The sequence below is a fragment of the Phasianus colchicus genome, chromosome 1, assembly GCF_987193195.1.
Source record: "Phasianus colchicus chromosome 1, bPhaCol1.hap1.1, whole genome shotgun sequence".
Taxonomy (NCBI): domain Eukaryota; kingdom Metazoa; phylum Chordata; class Aves; order Galliformes; family Phasianidae; genus Phasianus; species Phasianus colchicus.
In genome coordinates, this window is record NC_143436.1 from 27,594,677 (window position 1) to 27,607,830 (window position 13,154).

Below are 13,154 nucleotides of genomic sequence, written 5' to 3' on the forward strand. Positions count from 1 at the left end.
AATTAGGTTCAGAATAAAACCACTGAAATGGCAAAATAAGAGACCTCTCAAATTTGTGCTGTAGAATACCTGAAAATCTAACTCATAACAAAATGTCATTGTATGAAAAATATCCTTCATCTTAGCTCTAGTTTTCCTGCCCATAGATGCTAGAATTACCTGCAAAAGAGGTAGTTCAAATAGTGCTAATAAAATTTAGCAGTTGAGTACAATGTCTACTTTTCAAGATTAAAATCATTTTGCCTGTATGATAGGCAGGATATGCAGGACACCTTCCCCAAATTGTAATGTAGGTCTTGAGAGCACAGAAGCAGGCCAGTAATGACAATCTATTTTATGCGCCAGTGACTGAAGAGGTGATAAAGGGCTTTAAAAACAAACAAACAAAAAAAACGCTTTAATAGAATGAACAAAGACTCTAAGATCTGATCAGAAGACTGGGAAAATTAAAAAAACAAACAAGCAAACAAAAAAAAAAAAAACACAAAAAAGAACAACCTATTGCTAGATTAGAATCATAGAATTATAGAATGGCCAGGGTTGGAAGGGATCATCAAGCTCCAACGCTCACACCCCCCACCACTGGCAGGACTACCAACCTCCATATATAATACCAGACCAGGCTGCCAAAGGCCCCATCCAATCTGGCCTTGAACATCTCCAGGGACGGGGCAGCCACACCTCTCTGGGCAGCCTGTTCCAGCACCTCACCACTCTCTCTGTAAAGAACTTCCCCCTGACTTCCAACCTAAATCTTCCCTCCCTCAACTTAAAATCATTTTCCTTTGTCCTGCCATTATGTGCCCTTGTAAAGAGTTGACTACCCTCCTGTTTATAGGCTTCCTTTAGGTACTGGAAGGCAGCAATGAGGATCTTTGAATTATCCTTTCTCTAGTTCACAAGAGAAGCATGGAATGGGTCTCAGCTGCTGAACATGTATCATCTGTGCTTTAAAATATAGTAATTCTCTTCTTCATGTGCTGCGCATTAAATGCTTTATGACAAAGCCTTCTGGAATCAGTCCTTCTTGGGAATGAAAGCAGAGGAGTGCCTGGCTGGGCTTGGTTCTGGCTGGGCTGAGACTGTTTATGCACAAAGCTTCAGCATCTGGGTGGTCCTGACTACATCCAGGTGCAGGTGGCTTTTTCCAAAAACACAATATTGCATTTTGGTGCCTAACTTTTTCCTGAGCCTCACTTCCAAACCCTAGGTCCTCTATGTGATCTGGCAGTTGGTACTATAGAGACATACAGTCACATAAATTCACTACAGAAACTAAGCATAATTTTACAAAGCCAAGAGTTATTACATATGCTATTTTTAACATTGTTTAATCTTTTTAAAAATTATAGAAGCTTTTAGATACAAAATCGATCATTTTAAGTCTTACAGCTGATCCAGCATTTCACTGAAATCTGAGCGTCCCTGGTTGTGTGCAGCATCCCTCCCCCTCCTCCTGAAGCAGAGGAAAGCTAACCAGACCTCAGATACAGAATCCAGAGAACATAGAATCTATCAAAAAAAGTAAACTAATTCATATTCTGCCTGATAAACAGCACAGTAAGGCTTTAGGTTTCTTTGTATGGATGGGCATGTTCTGCTATGAAATCTTAACTGAATACTGGTTTTGTTATACAAAATGGGCTAAAAATTACAATTAATACAAAACATAGTAGCTATTTTTAAAAAGTAGGAAAATAGTACTCGCAAATATCATTTTGAATGTAAACTAGAGATGTGGAATCTAATATTAGGTAATCTAATATTCATTATTGTATGCTTTTGCTTCAAAGAATACGAATGCTTTCTGCCCCCTGATGATTTGGTATGCTTCCTTGTCAGCTTTCAAAACAGATTTGCATAGCATGTACCCCTGATTTGTAGAAGTCTGGTCAGGGGGCGGTGAATAAGATGCTAGTCTATTTTCTGTATAGCTGCAAGAGCAGGGAAAATGCTCTTAAAGTTCTCATCCAATGATACATAATAAAATTTCAATACTTTCACTTTCTATTTAAAAAAAAAAAAAAATCAGAAGATTTTGTAAATTGCTGGTATCTATATAGACATAGGAAACACTGTAGGAAACACTGCCGTAGGCAAAAGCCATCTGTCCAAAGACCTTGTGCTTCTACACAGCTGCTCTGAACATGCTTTCTTTACTCAGAATTGGAGCACGAAAATGACACTGTTGAAGATTCTACGTTCCTTTGCCTTGTAACAAAAGAATCACATAGAAGGATAGAGAAAATGTATCCCTCACCTTATAATCAAGTAACAAAAGGCTAATGCTGGACTAATAGTCCGTTCTCTCCACTGTAAGTTGTCACTGGTATTTTGCTCCCCCTCCATGTGTAGGAATACATGGGCATTATGCTTCATAAAGCACTGTTATTGCACACTCCTGGAAGAAAAACAGAAAGTGTGCCTGCTGCTCATTTTTCCACGGCTTCACTTTATTTTTCTAGGTAAGATACTACACAGAAAACAACGTATCACATACCAGAATCTAATCTTAGGCTTGGGCACCAACATCCTCCTCCAAAAGAAATATTCATAACATACTGGGTAGCAGAGGCAGAGAAATCCAACATACAGACTGCCGTGGCTGGCCGAGAACTGCAAGCAAGACACAGTTCTCCACAAATCCAAACTTAAAACACAGCTGGCAGTCACTCCCTCAGAGTGCAGATGTGTTACTTCCATGTCTTCTCACAGGTCTCCTCAGCCTCCTTAACACTGCCATGGATTGAAGCACTGAACCAGCTTTTCCCAGCTACGTCCTTGTTAAAAGCAGATGATGGGTAAGGAATGAACAGCAACATAATAATATAACATCAAACAATATTTTATGAAGAAAACATCAACTGTGCAGCTTTAGTACCGGCTATCTTCCTACCTCAATGAAAAATAGAAAAGTAACTCTTCCAGCCATGCACACAGCAGTGGCTACTGGAGTCTGGAAATAATTAAGCACAGATGTCCAATGACATGAGGAGAAAATGTAGAAAACTGTTGATGAGACTATTGATAGAATTTATGAATCAAGAAAGCTGGGAAAGCAAACAAGGAAATAGTACATTTGAAGCAAAAAGTCATTAAGAAGCATCAGGATAGCAATAGTTTGCAATTGTATTAATACTACATTCTTTCCTTTCAAGACAACTTCTAACATTTCTACTGGAGATTTTCTCCTCCTTGAAGAATGCAATATACACAAGCCATGCAACAAATTTCAAACCTATGGAATTCAATAATGATAAACTGTAAAAAGTTCTCACCATTTCAAAGCATTAGATTCAGATCAGATAAAATTATTTCTACATTGGATGCCAAAGCATTAAATAGCCAAAGTCCAGATCAAGTGTAGCAATCTATCTATCTATATTTTATGACTTTTTGGGTATGTGTGGTTTCAGACAGCAATCACCTCAACGTGCTAGAGAAAAAATTTCCCAAATGGTCCTCCTGTGCCATTGAATTTTGCATTAGGGAGGTTGCCACTGTTAATCACAAACCTCTCCTTCAGAAGGTGAGTACAAATATCACAAAACAAACATGTGAGTAAGCCAAGTTGTAATTCACGATTCAGTGTTGGCAAGCATAAATATACAAAACTGCTTCAATTCCAACATACTGCATGCAATGCCTTTGCTTGTTTATAGCATATATAAATTTTGAAAAAGATCTATGTATGTAAAAAGATCAGTGCACAAGTCTTATTTTACAGAGATAATGCTGAGAAAAGGGTCAGAAGTTAATCATATGCCTCTACAGAAGATCGGTCTGTCTACCTGGGGAATGTAATCTCCATGCAGTTTTAATCCCTGGGGGTATAAATCACAAGAGAAGATGCAGTCTTTGAAGACGGTTGTTGTTTTATGATTTGGCACACAAAAAGAAAAACAAGCATTCAGCTATCAGCAGTAGCAGCAATAAGTATTTAGCATTCTAATACCTAATTCCTAAGCATTTATAATCTAAAACACTTCTTTTACCAACAGTCTGTTTTAACATAGTCCCGTTTTTTCCAGTTTAAGATCAATCACCAGAAAACAAAGAATATACTGCTTTTGGTTTTACATCTTTGTCATTAACAAAAATAATTATTGCCCTTTACTGTGTATAAATGAATTTTCTAAATGATCACATTCAACAGGAGTGAGCCCAAAATGTCTATGCATTCCTTTTCTTTTACTTTTTATTATTCTCTGAAAACCTCACTTTAATCTCTTGCAATCTTCCAATTAACAGCAGCTCCCAAATAGCCGCCAATATATTTAAAGCAAATTGAGGGCTTGAGAGGACCACTGCAGAAATGTTCCCCGTGCAATGCTTGCATGTTTCTTCCAAGGGGCCATTCTAATGAATGTTTTGTCAATAAGGTTAGATGAACCATAATGGAATTATTCAGCACATAATTACACACAAATTCCCACCTCGCTAAGAAGCACATGGCGGTCACAGTACTTGTCATTCTCACACAAGTTTGCTTTTTCTTCATGTAATTCCATTAAACTGAAGTCACACACACACCTGTAAGAGTGAAGACTGTTCCTTAGGACTTCAATATTTCACTGCATACCAACTGAAAAGGAATCAGAGTGCCGTGGTTAGGGCAAAGTATTCTGTTTATACAAGTGTGCAACCTGCAGGGCAGGATTGGAGAACAGTAAGAGGCAATCCACAGTTTTGTAATAGATACTAAATCAGAAAGGATTGTATCTACAAAAAATGATAATTTTAGAAAACCACAAAGTACAAATGAGATTCTAATCTATAGCAGTCTAAGCAACCAGACAAAGAGATGACATCAATATCTCGGGAGATATTGGACAGAAAAGCCAGTGACAATGGGGGACTTAAAGTTTATAAAGGATTACAGAAAGGATCGGCACCAACTGTCTGTACTTTCCATGTGGATTTAAAGTTAGAGTGGAAAAGAGAATGAGAGAATGAACAAATTTATGTATAAATATATGAAACAAAGGGAGAATTCGCCAAAAACACAAAGAGACAACCAAGCAGAAAAATGACATAAACATAGCTTCTTACATTTAGAACTGTATCTTGACACACAAACAGGTAAAAAGAGATCTCAGAACTGAACACAGGAAAAGAAAGATGCAACAGACACATCAAACCAGCAAGTTAGACGTACTTTGTACTCCTCCCGGAGCAACAGCTTTAAATACCTTTTCACAGATCACAGCACCTATGCAAGGAGTTGCTTGAGAGAGACTGATCTGTGGCCCTTCAGACACCTGGGTGGGGTGATCACACTGCAAGCAAACCTGGTACTCAGTGCGTAACCTCAACACTTCTGTCATTTAATCATCACCAAATTTCAGATACACTAGTCCCATATTTAATTTCTTACTATTTCCATCACAGTTATTGTTCCACTTCTTTTGGTTCATTCTTAAATCTTGAACACTAGTTAAGTAAATCACAAAACATGATTCTCCATGATTATGGAAAATTTACACTGAGAGTGAAATCTCAGTCTCACTGATCTCAGTGTAAATTTTGTCACTATCACTATTTGGATTAAGATTTTACCTGTAACATGTAAAGAATGGAGAAACATAATCATGGAGAATCATGTAAATTTTGTCACTATCACTATTTGCATTAAGATTTTACCTGTAACATGTAAAGAAGGCATGTTAGGAAGGTTAAGAGAGCAACAATGACCAAGCTTCTAAGTACTTCTGCCTTCTCCCTCCCTGTGTTCCCACCTAGTCCATCAGATTCAGACTTTCCTGGTCTTGATTGCTCTTTTCTAATCTCAAGAAGCTGACTCCGGAACCTTATAGGTAAATGTAGGTGTTTCTGGGCTCTGATCAGACAGGCTTTGTTGTTTTGATATCTTTTGGCTCTGACTCCCAGTTTCTGCTGACATGTACAGACTGGAGCAGCATTGCACTGCATGAGTTGTTCTGGCCACAAATAATGCTTACTGGCAAATTTCAAGCCTTACTCTAAACTTCTGGATGCAAGATCTGATCAGAAGAAAAGGCTGATGGAATTCTTTTTAACTTATCAGAACATCTTTTCCTTTTGTCTCATTCTCAGAAACAGATGAAACTTTAAAGAGAAGGGAGATGAAGAGGGGAAAGAGAAAATCCACTGTGAATCAGGCACTCACCAGGAATCTGAAGTTTGGCAAAACTATGTTAAAGTTTGGATATTAACCTCAGAAGTACAATACAGTTGAACTCACTGGCACAGCTACCTAACCTGCTTAATTTAGCGCATCCTTCTCTCAGTGCAAATTATAGTATTCCAAAATCACGATTTGCTCAAAGAGATGCCACTTAACAAAACAAAAAGTCACATAATGTTTTTTTTCTTTCCCCCATGTAATCTCTCTCCCCCAGTATTACAGCAATACGTGATAGGAGATGGATAACACTTAGGCCAAGCTAAGATCTAAGCTAAGCAATTTTACACCCTTTTAGCCACGGTTGGAATAGTGAATGTCATTTTGAGAAATACTTTCTGTGAGAAAAATGCACTTTATCTTTGCAATGGGCCCACAATTTCTGCTGCATTTCACTGATCAGTATCACTAGTGATTTCAGCAGTGGGGCTGTGTTTATAGATCTGCTTTCACTGAATACTGTTTTTCTCATAAATCATTTAATCTCTTGCCAGGCTGCAACGTCATACTTGAGTTGCACAACATAAAAACAGATGGATGTTTTGCAGCCAGCAAGCAAGACTTCCAGAGCTCTATATGCTCTTTCACGAGCAGTTTACAAATAAAATCCTTTCATCATTTTAAAACATTGCTTTTCTCTTTTTTGTCTCTCTAGTTTTAAATGGACAAAGCTTAATGCATTAAGTCCCCCAAAATTAATTAAAACAATCAGATTTACAGGTAACATTGTGTGTAAAGAAAAGTAAACCAGAAAATCATTTTAAGGAGCAGACAGAAATAGCATCTTTGAAATATGGGTATTTATGCAGCCCAATAAGAAACACATTGGGAAAACTACTGGTTCCCATGCAGATTTCCTATGCATGTATTTCTGAAGGGCATCCGGGCAGGACTTAGAGCTAGCTCTCACTGAACAAATTTAATTATCCCAGAAAAGAAAGCATTAACATTTCTATGAATTGTGTGGTGTAAAAACACCATACAAAGACACAGCACTAAAGACTAATTAGAAATTGTGCTCTCGCACTGGGGTAGCTTTGTCAAAACCCATGGCCTCTTACAGAACAAGGGAAAACATTTAGATAACAAGAATTTCAGAACAAATGCAATTAGCAAGGGTAGATGTACTGAACAAGACTCAAAGCACACTGTGGGTTGTAAAAATGGTTGTTTTATTCTTTTCACTGTTTTTGTCATTATGCACAGGATTATGATAAAAACTTTAAAATATGGCACTGCTGCCCTTACCAGAAGACTGATACACCACATAAAAAACACCTTCTTCTTCAATAGAGGCACATTTAGTGACAACATTATCAGCATTAGAAGGTCTTTACTAAAACAAGAATAACAATACTTAGCTTTAAATAAAACGAAATCCCATTAAGTATCTTAAAATGACCATATGCAGTGGAAGCTATTTCAACAATTTTTATCATTCAGATAATGGAAAGTTTCTGTAGCTGAAATGCAAATGCTACTAATGTAAGGCTATAGTCCTCAGAATCTAATATTATTTTTTTAACAGACTGTAATTAGTTTGACTTAGCATAAAATATAAAAAGCAATAACTTTAAATCCTGTTTACTAATCACATTTCAGTGGCCACAACAGCAGTGAGGGCAGCACTAAGCTCAGGTTCGGAGTAGATTCAGAACACAGTTTCCACAGTGCAGTCTAAGTAGTTAGAAAGGAAACAAAGGAAATTTCTCTCTTGTAGTTACGCAGCATGGACAGTAAGAAGGAGAAAAATGTATCATAGTTAAAAGGTAAACAAAGTTCACATCAGTATATTTTAGTGTTTTCTGTGATCTCCCTAGAGAGTCCACAGCATTATTCATGAAAATAGAATCATAGAATGGCCTTGGTTGAAAAGGACCACAATGATCATCTAGTTTCAACCCCCCTGCTATGTGCAGGGTCACCAGTCACCAGACCAGGCTGCCCAGAGCCACATCCAGCCTGGCCTTGAATGCCTGCAGAGATGGGGCATCCACAACCTCCTTGGGCAGCCTGTTCCAGTGTGTCACCACCCTCTATGTGAAAAACTTCCTCCGAATATCCAACCTAAACCTCCCCTGTCTCAGTTTAAAACCATTGCCCCTTGTCCTATCACTATCCACCCTTGTAAACAGTCGTACCCCCTTCAAATATTGGAAGGCCACAATGAGGTCTCCCTGGAGCCTTCTCCAAGCTAAACAAGCCTAGTTCCTTCAACCTTTCCTCATAGGAGAGCTGCTCCAGCCCTCTGACCATTATAAGACGTGGATTATTTTGCTTTTGTCCTGATGCTCGAGTCATTATTCTGTACTTCCTGTAGCCATCTGTCCACGATGATCTCCCTTTGTACAAGTTTTAGTTGTCAAACTGAACATTTTAGCCTTTCTGCATCCATGTTAAACTTGTTGCAATAGTGTTTGTTCCATAGATGTACTGATCACTATACCCAATCAGCTTATTTTTCATAAAATAGGAATTCAGTTACTTCCTACTTACAAAAACATTAAGACACCACACTGACTCATCATATATAGCCGTATTTTTTGCCACTCATCATATATAGCCACGTATTTTTTGCATTTAGGAATGAATTCATTTGCTTTCTGACAAAAAAATTAATTAAATCTGGCTCTATTAAAACTGCTTTTGTCCTGCATTAAGAACAGTATAACAACAACCCTGAGATAAAACATTTAGAGTTCACAAATCTTGTGAATAGACTTCATTTAAAAAAACAAATCAAAATAAGTTAAATTATTTAATGTCTTTGTAAGCATTTATGCATTCCAAAAGCAATATAATTGTTTGATTCTATCAGTACTTGTCACAAAACTGAGTTAACTACACGTGTGTTTGTTTTTCCTTTTAAGAGTAGATTTAGAAGTGTATACATGTGCATTGGTATGTGCAAATAAAAGTGAAGATGTAATATATTTAAAAGTCCAGGGCAAGTAAACACACAAGATATTCTCAATGACCAAATAAATGAGATTCCAGAAACCCAGAAATGCTTTTCTTCTATTCAGACATAAGCAACTGTGTTAACATACTTTTAAAATGGCAAAGAAAGCAACATGGTGCCTCATTACTGACTCTGATGCAGAGTCAGGACCCTGATTCTGTTCTCATTTGGAGATAAAAGCCATTCTTGGGTAAATCATGCATAACTTTCCTGAAGTCAATAGATTTAAAACAGTGTAAAACTGGGGTGAGGGAGAAGTCTTACATCTCCCAGCCACATACTAAAATCATTTCCATGATATATTCTATAAATCTGTAGGAAGCCTATATAAAATTTTCCATTTAGGCAATTTCCTGTAGCATAGCTAATTACTGCCATCTAACTAAGGGGAAAAATGTAATTGCAATATGACTCACTAAATCATTAAAGTACTCAACAGAAGATATAGTTTGCATAAACAATCTCAGTGGCAAATTAATCTTTGAACAATACTGTTTGCTATTTATTTATTTCAATATTTTGCAAAGAGATGTTTAAAAACAGAAATAGTGCTTGATGGTTGCATTTCAAGAGTATTTCTTAATGTTGCTGCAAAGTGGCTATATTAGGCACAAGATTATAAGCACCAGTTTTTTTTACAGTGATATCTCCTGGTTGCTTTAGTACTTGTTTCTGGGCAGGCAGGAGATGTGCCTGAATTCTGGTAGGGCTGAGAAGCTCTCACCTTTTGGGGATTCACAAACCAAGTATTTCTTTGAGGGTTTCCACAGAGCAAGCAAGTGAACATTCCTGACCACACCTGCAGAGTCAACACATGGTTGAAGATACAAGACCTTGGGACGCTGAACTCTTGGGATGTACAATGCTGACATCTACTCAGGCTTTTTTTTTCATATAAAGAATTTAAGTGCATTTCTCCAGAACAAAGTTCTTCTCTGTGTAGGTGCAAAGTATTGGAGGGCAGGACTTTAAAACCTGCTGACAGATGTTCAGTTTTCCTCAAAGGCTGATTAAGCAAAGGAGGCAGGAAACCAGCACGGCTGAGCAAGGACCTACTGCTCAAAGTGAGGGATAAGAAGGAAATGCACAGGCAGTGGAAGCAAGGATGTGCAGAGATGGGATCAGGAAAGCCAAGGCATAGATGGAACTAAACTTGACAAGATCTGTGAAAAATAACAAACAGAAATTCTAGAGGTACATCTGTCAGAACAGAAAGACCAAGGAGTGTGTAACCCTTCTGATAAATGAGAGAGGAGAACTGGCTACAACAGATGGAGAAGGCTGAGGTATTCAATGAGTTCTTTGCCTCAGTCTTCATTGGCAGTCAGGTTTCCCACACCTCTCACATCCCTGAACCTCTAGGTGAGGGTCAGGAGAGCAAAATTCCTCCTTCCTCTGTAAGAGCAGTCCAAGACTGCCACATGAGACTGAATGTGTACAAACCTATGGAGCCTGATGACATCCCAGGTTTCTGAAGGAACTGGCTAATATGGTTGCTAAGGCACTCTCCATCATATTTGAAAAGTTAGGGCTGTCAGGTGAAGTCCCTGGTGACTGGAAAAAGGGAATTGTCACTCCCACTTTCAAGAAAGGGAGAAAGGAAGACCTGGGGAACTACAAGCCAGTGAGCCTCACATCTGTGCCTGAGAAGATCATGGAGCAGATCACCCCGGAAGATACGGTAAAGCACATGCAAGACAAGGAGGTGATCTAAGACAGCCAACATGGCTTTATGAAAGGCAGATTGTGCCTGACCAATCTGGTGGCCTTCTATGATGGAGTGACAACTTTGGGGGACATAGGAAGGGCAACTGATATCATCTACCTGGACTTGTGTAAGGCCTTTCACATCGTGATGCACAACACTCTCTAAATTGGAAAGATATGAATTTGAAGGGTGGGACTATTCAGTGGATAAAGAACTGGTTGGATGGTCATGGCCAGAGGGCTGTGGTCAACTGTTCTCTGTCCATGTGGAGACCAGTGTTCTTTAATATCTTATCAATGACGTAGTAAGACTGAGTGTACCCTCAGCAAACTTGCTAATGACATCAAGATGAGTGGCGCAGTTCATATGGCAAAAAGTAGGGGACCAGAGGGACCTGGATAGACTTGAAAAGTGAGCCTACATGAACCAAATGAGGTTCGACAAGGCCAAGTGCAAGGCGTTGCACTTGGGTTGGAGCAATCCCAGATATGGGTACAGACTGGGAGAAGAACTCACTGAGAGGAATCTTGTGGAGGAGGACTTGGTGGTCCTGATGGCCAAAAAGCTGGACATGAGCCAGCAGTGTGCTCTTGTAGCCTGGAAGGCCAACTGTATCCTGGGCTTCATCAAAAGAGCAGTGGTCAGCAGGGATGTGTCCCCCTCTACCTCTGTGAGTTCCTATATGGTGTACTGCATCAAGATCTGGGGCTCCCAGTGTAAGAGGCAGAGCTGTTGGAGTGAGTTCAGAGGAGGGCCACAAAGATGATCAGAGGGCTAGAGCACCTCTCCTATGATGACACACTGAGGAAGCTGGGCTTGTTCAGCTTGGAGAAAGGAAGGCTTCAGGGAGACTTCACTGCAGCCTTCCACTACTTGAAGAGAGCTTACAGGCAGGAGGGGGTCTGACTTTTTACATGGTCTCACAGTGATAGGACAAGGGGGAATGGCTTTAAAATAAGAGAGGAGAGATTTAGGTTAAATATTAGGAAGGGATTCTTTACTCAGAGGGCGGTAAGGCACTGGAATAGGCTGCCCAGAGACATTGTGGATACACCATCTCCAAGGCTACATTGGATGGGGCCCCGGGCAGCTTGATAGCAGTTCCAACCCAATCCCACAGCAGGGGTTTAGAACTGGATAATCTTTAAGGTCCCTTTCAACCTAAGGCATTCTATGATTCTGTGACAAGGCACTTCTCTCAATTTAAGTGACCTCAGATCAGCACACTGAGTTTTCTAACTTCAGTTGTGGCACTCTCAGTTATTCCAGCTATAGCAGATGCTATGCCTACAAATCCTGCCCACCTTATATGCCTAGGTTCCACAGCTTTAGTGGAGATATTGCAGTGGTGATATGTGTGCAAAGCACAGCAGCACAAGTCAAATTTATGGAGTATATCAGGTGGCAAAGCACTAAAAAATCAAATTAGGTGATAGTCAGCCAGATGTGGTAAGAATATTGCTGAAATCTACAGACCAAAATCCCCTTCCAGTGTTGGATATGCTTGTTTGTTAGAGCTGTTGGATTCATTTCAATGCAGTACACAAACATGGAGAACCAAAAGCGTGAACACTGCTCTGTGACAGTATGAAATACAATAGTTGCATATAATCTGTCGGTTTGGATATTGAAGTCTCCTTATTGTCAATTACCATTAAAAATCCTTTGTTCTCTTTATCAAAGATGCAGACAGTGAAAGGGGAAAATGAAAGCACTAGAAACTGAAAGTATTAAGCATTAATGATATGCTTTCTTTTTAGTTACATTTTAAAGGGCAGTGGTTGTCCTATTTGATGGGCAGAAAGGAAAAGCTACAGGGACTCCAACTGCAGCTGTTGCCGTTTGCCTACTGAAATCTGATTTTGTTTTGTGAAGGTAAACAAAAACAAGAATTACCTTCACAAAAAAAAAGGACAGAAATGCTAAAATAGCATGCATCTTTTTGTTGCGGCATTGATTGGTTCTCAGTGCCAGAGAACTTGGCCTTATTAATTTTATTAATTTTTCTACAATATTAGTAGTTCCTATCTTCAGCCTCTTGTTAATGTTTAAAGATAAATCCTGTTTTCTCTCTCTGGTTTTTGAACTGCAAATGTGGATATGGATCCTTATTTTCTGGATAAGGACCAGGAGCACCCAGCTTTGCCTCAAGCTTTGTACTAATGCTCATGTTCACAGTCACCGTGGTCCTCCCCCACTTTTATTGCATAACTGGCAGAGTGAGAAAGGAAACATTCTTGAGGTTCTGCTTAAACATATGTCTCATGAGTCTTTCTGTGTTTAATGACATGACAGAGACATATCACTGGACAATTAAACTT

General features: G+C 39.0%; 1 long non-coding RNA gene across 2 annotated transcripts; it reads left to right on the forward strand.

Annotated features, from left to right (window-relative positions):
* The first annotated feature begins 1,046 nt into the window (after window positions 1-1,046).
* On the forward strand, window positions 1,047-3,520 carry LOC149919467 (uncharacterized). Of its 2 annotated transcripts, none has more exons than XR_016463594.1 (3): window positions 1,047-1,137; window positions 2,716-2,801; window positions 3,417-3,520. It is a non-coding gene; the product is annotated as an uncharacterized LOC149919467 (long non-coding RNA). The 2 variants fall into 2 exon arrangements; XR_016463593.1 differs by having other exon boundaries at window positions 1,047-1,131.
* The last annotated feature ends 9,634 nt before the right edge of the window (window positions 3,521-13,154 follow it).